Genomic DNA, 5,940 nt, shown 5'->3' with positions numbered 1-5,940 from the left:
AGCCTCTGGCCGCTTGCACTGGAGTGGTGGCCGCAGACTCCCTTGCCTTTAAGGGGTCGCTCGCATTCCTGAGAACTGGGCGAGCCAATCAGCGACCGCCGGGCGGGAAGCGGGCTGGTGTTTATCCAGTTACCTCACAACAAGACAGAAACACACATCCCCGCCCCCTCCCAAAATACAGGGGAGGGCGGGCGGGCGGGCGGGGTGGTAGGGGAGCGGAGGTGGCGGGAAAGGAAGGTCTGAGACCGACGGGGCGCTTCGCTACGGCTCTGTCTGGGCTGACTGCGTTAGGAGGGCGGGGGTTCCCGCCCAGGCACAGCGAGAGCCGCGCAAAGAGAGCTGCGGATCCTTGAAGTGGGCTCTTGTTGCAGCTCGGGTGGGTGGGTGGATGTGTTAGTGGGTGAGTTGTAAACGGCGGAGGTCTCCCTCCAAAAGACTGTTCTTCTTGCTAAGGAAAAGAATGACCCGCTCTGCCTAAGACCCTTCTCCTGAGCATCCGGGGAGTAGAACTCAGGGCGGGTTTGCTCTCGAGGAGGTGTACCTCGGCTTTCGCGGTATTATTCTCCCCGGCGGGAAGCAAATGTGTGAACTGTTGCAACTTGCACGCGTCCAGCGATTCCTTGCACGCGCTCCGCGCTCTTTCCGACCGGCGCGCTTTGCGTTTGGTTGGCGCGCCTCGTTCGGAGGAACCCCACAAGTCCGCTTGGAGGCGCCCGACGAGCTCTTAACGGCGCGGGCCGAGCGGCGAAATCGCTTTCCAGCCGGGCATTCCTCGGACGGAGCGGGAGGGAGGCGGCCTTTTGCCCTTTTATAGAAAACAGCGCGGCTGAGCGTCAAGCGGCGTCTCTCCCTTCCCAAGGCAGGAGTTTCTCGACCGGGCCGCTTTCTCGCCGGACTGCTCCCGTTTTGATAGCAAATCAAGACCCCAACCTCGCTGCTAACCGCGGCCTGAAGAAGCCTTGGCGCCGCGCTTCTCTCGGGCCCCAAGCCGCGCTAGCCCTCTGCTGTGGCGTTGCCAGCTTCAGCCCCGCTAAGGCATATCTTCGCCGAGCAGAGCCAACCTGGCCCTTTGCTGCCAGCGTGACTCCAACTCCCCGGAATCCCATTCATGCCCTCTGACGTGGAACTGGAGGCGGGGGTGGGGGGACGGGACTGGAGGGAGGGATGGCTGAAGCGAATTCTCTTTGCCGTGTGCACATGGCGCTACCTTCTTGGCAGGCGCAGGTAGTCGACCTGCACCGTACAAGGGCAAAGTCGCAAGAGCTGTCCGCCCTCGGCCCAGCGCCCCCCTCCCCCGCTGAAACCCTGAATGACGTACTGACCTCTCGGTCTAGCGGGCCGCGGATACGTCAGGCAACGCTGATGAGAACGATGGGCAGATTTCTTGCATGCAAACCAACCAGCCTGGTCTCATCTCATGTGGAGTTTTCATAAAACCAGTGAAAGGGTTTGGGGATCCATGGCAAATTATTCTGGGCCAACCATCAGCCAACCTTTCTCACTCTCAGAGTATTAAAAGATTTCCCGAACAGCAGACGATTTCTCTCTGGATGAAGCAACAGAAACAACTCTAGCTTTAAAGAAAGGCTTGTTGTTATGATTAGTTAACAGAGGGATTCATCAGTGCAACTAGAATACTTAATACTTCCACTATGCAGATTGTAAGCAAACCTTGGCTTGGGAGGCTTTCCACTGTAGTGACTGCAAAGGGAGAAGATTTTCCTGGCAACTGGGGATGGAGCTCATTGAGAAGTGAAAGTGGCCTTGGAACAAGCCAAGCTATCAGACCAGCAGTGCAAACAACAGGTATTAGCGCACCCCTTACTCACTCCCAAAACCTGGCAGTAGTGTGGGAAAAGACAGTTGGTGGACAGATACCAGTTGTCAGTCAAGCCAAGGGGTCCCTGAGGCACTGGCAGAGTTGTTGAATCTTGGCCCTGTTTGCTCGTGAGCACCAGTGGCCCTGTAGCACAGCAGCCCATAAGGAAATTTCTCTGTAAGTTAAATGGCCGGTCTGCCCCTGGGGACGGCCACACAAAATTGGGAATTTTTTTCCTTTCAAAAATGGGGTTTCTTCTAAATTTATATGCCACTCGGGGCAGTTTTGCGATATATTTTATTAGGCAAAATCCTGTTTGGCTACTGTCTGGGAGTGTTGCCTGTCCCAGGGGCCTTCCCACCCTATGGGGTAGGCAGCTGGAAGCATAGGGATGCTGGCTTTGCCTTGTGATGATCCATGTTTGTGGCCCAGGAGGAGCATGGAGGTACCTGGCTTCACCCTATGTCAATCCAGATGTGGAGTCACTGGTGAAGAAGAGTCTCATATGGCTAGAGAAACACTGAACTGGTGGAGTCAGTTTTGGAGTGGATGCGAGTTAATAAACTGAAGTTTAATCCCAACAAGACAGAAGTGCTACTGCTGATTGGAAGGTCTGATCCAGGACTTAAAGTATCACCCATTCTGGACAGGGTTGCATTCCCCTTGAAGGAACAGGAGTGTGGCTTGGGGATGCTCCTAGATCCAGGCCTACTAGATAGAAAGAAGAATATGAGTTGGTTTTATACCCCGCCCTTCACTACCTGAAGGAGTCTCAGAATGGCTTACAATCACCTTCCCTTCCTCTCCCCACAACAGACACCTGTGAGGTAGGTGGGGCTGAGAGAGCTCTGAGAGAGCTGTGACTGACCCAAGGTCACCCAGCTGGAGGAGTGGGGAATCAAACCCAGTTCTCCAGATTAGAGTCCACCGCTTTTAACCACTACACCAAACTGGCTTTCTTATACAAGGAAATAAGAAAGAATGCTAACATAAATATGGCTGTGTTGCCATGAAAAAGGTGTATACAATATAGGTTATATTTATATGCATGAAATTGTTATTGAATCAGTATATCTAGTATGTGACCTCACGTTATATAGAACATTCACTCTATTGATGTCTAAAGAAAGGGCAGGAAAACAAATACTATACAACCACCACTGTGAATAAAACATTTCAATAATAAAATTGTGAAATACATAGGCCCCGATCACACACAGAATTTGCCCCACAATACTCATGAATGCCGGCCGAATTTTACGGGCGCGATCACACCGCCACATCTGGCAAGCGTCTGGCACCCGTCAGCAACCTGTAGCAGTCAGACGAAGAAGTGGAGTAAAAAAACACAGAAAATCCACTATCAAAGAGGTTGCGACGGGCGGAAGACGGGGTTGCCGGTGTGATTGCACCGGCACGCTCCAATCGCATCACAGGAAGCAGGCTGCAAGGAAAAACACCCGCTTCACCCGCCGTCGGGTCAGATCGTGCAGTGATGGGTCAAATTATCATGGCACAAATAGCCGCCCTTCCCTCCCCTCCCCTGCATTTTCTGGTAGGTGTGACTGGGACCATATACTGTTTGTCCTGGGAAAAAACACTTTTTTGTTGCAAAACAGAAGTTTTTCCAAAATGTAGTGTAGTAATTTTCCCTAGTGTTCTCTTGCATTTCAGACAAAAGCAGACTACAACTCATTCACTCCAGTGTGGTCCTATGAAAGGCAATATGACATTCTCGGTGTAAGTGGCTGTAGACTCTGGCCTTCACCTGAAGGAAAGAACGTTAGTAAATAATTCTTGGAAACAACGATGCAGTGCAACTTGTAGCCACCGTCTTGTCAGAATTTATCCAGATTGATTTCTGAGTTAAAAAGTGTTTAGTTTCAACCTCAGGGTTTTTTGTGTTTTTTTTTTTGTATTTCTGTACAAAAAGCCTGAACAAAATTATTATTTTTCAGTTATTCAGAATTAAGAACACACATTCCTTCTTTCTCTAACTTTTTAGGTCAAATCTGCATTTGTCTTTCCCACCAGTGTGCCAGCCTTCTGACTCTGTCTTCAAAAAAGCTGTCTACATTTGGTTTCATTTTCACACCTCAACAGTGCTAGCATACTTTTTCATGTCCACATTTGTTTATCACCTTCTCGTGGCGGCTCCACTGTCACTGCGCCCCCCCCCTGCTGTAAGAGAATCTTCTCCAAACAACATTCAAACAAGCATAGAGAAAGATGGCATCACAACAGCACGAAACTGATTTAAAAATGCAAATGCAGATTCGACCTTAATCATTATTTCAAGCTCCTGGTGTATGTTTGTTCCATCCAGTCTGAACTTTGAGCAAAACAGCTGGAGAATTACTTACTATATAATGGCAAACAATGGCTAATCTTTCATTTTTATAAGCAGGTATGTGAAGCAAGCACATGACTTATGATTCAAAGAATCATGACACTATTTCCATGTATCATGAGGGGCTTTCGAGTTGTATTTCTTGAATAACAACCTTTTATCCCCTATGGCACACTGCTTTGGAAATGGAGGGAAGTTTCAGAGGTCATTTATGATGTTTCATCCGTGCCTGTTGTTTGGATAGGAAAACGGCAACAAAAGCCCAGAGTCTCAGGTTCTTGGGATCCTGGCCATATAACATCAGTGGAATATGTTGTGTTTTGATATGTGTTACAGAAATAATTTGGGAAAAGTCAGTGTTAGTAAAGGGGAGCCCTTTAAAATACATTACCATTGGAGTTTTCCATTTTAGGAATTTTTACTATATGTTTTATTGAATCAGAATGTGAGAATGCATTCAGAATGAGAAGTTGTTCAGTAAGGGGCTACCTGTCCATGGAAACAAGCATCTGTATGCAGTTTATTTATCTGTGTTTGTCTACATGTCCACATAGGTGCTACATGGCAAAAGTATTCTCCTGCTTCCCCCCCCCCATCTTGCAGATGCCTACGTGAGCTACTGTACGGTGTCAATTCTGTGACAGTACCAAAACATTTGTTTTTTGGAGGGTAGTGAGGGCAGATTCAAGGAGGTTCTCTTTCCCTTTAACCAACAATGAGTCTTCAGTGCAATGAAAGCTGGCAATTTCTTTCCTGGGGAGATCCATGCATGCAGAAGAAGTGGGACATTTCCACAAAAAGATGAGTTAAAAAATGAATTATATGCAAGTTAGAGATTGAGCCAACAATGTCATCATCTTCTCCTTCTTATAGACAGTTTATCATTCCCTGTGTCAAAACAGCTGTTGCTTTATGGGATATGGATCTGTAAGGCAATAGAGCTAAGAATGTAAGCAGAATATCTGGAATAAAAGTTTTACATATAGCATAAGTTTATTCCATCATATTATTCAGATTTGCATAACTGGGTGAGTTGTTTAATAATCGAATCAGATGTATTCAAATGGACATAGTGTGTTGGGGGGTAATCTAAAGCATTCTGAAATGTTAAATAGCATAAAGTTTTCAAGATATTGAGTCTCAATTACTTGCCTTTTGGAGGAGGTTAGTTGAAATTGCTGATTCTTGTAACAAAACTGGAATGCTGTGAACAAAGAATATCAATATGTATATGTATGTGGCAGGAAAGACTTGGCTGGACTATTGTCACTCTTAGTGGTGATTCAGCTGCATTTTGAAAGGAAACTGAATTCCGTAATGTACTCAGAACTGTCTGGCTGATTAATATGTGAGGTATTAATTCTTTAGAAATGATCCCAGGAAATGCCTTTGGAAAGTTATCACTTGAGGACTGAGACAGTAAAATATGTGTATATTAGGAAGAAGGAAATCCAAATGGTTGTCAGTCCTGTTGATTTAAGAGTGTGATTGTATGAGTTATTTTTATTTTAAAATGCATCTTTGAGAAAAAATAAAATGAGAATGAAAGGTAGACATTTTCTCCTTTAAAAAGAGTAGGTATGGGGGGAATAACCTACAGGACTATGCTAAAAATTTTACCACCCTAACTTCCTTGCAGGATGGGGAGAAATTAAAAAATACACTGTATAGATAAGAAGAAGAAGAGATTGGATTTATATCCTGCCCTTCATCTGGAGTCTCAGAGCGGCTTACAAACTCCTTTCCCTTCCCCTCCCCACAACAGACACCC

Source organism: Gekko japonicus, unplaced genomic scaffold (assembly GCF_001447785.1).
Source record: "Gekko japonicus isolate JY-2015 unplaced genomic scaffold, Gekko_japonicus_V1.1 scaffold394, whole genome shotgun sequence".
Taxonomy (NCBI): domain Eukaryota; kingdom Metazoa; phylum Chordata; class Lepidosauria; order Squamata; family Gekkonidae; genus Gekko; species Gekko japonicus.
The sequence above is the reverse complement of the archived record's forward strand: the minus strand, read 5'-3'. Positions refer to the sequence as shown.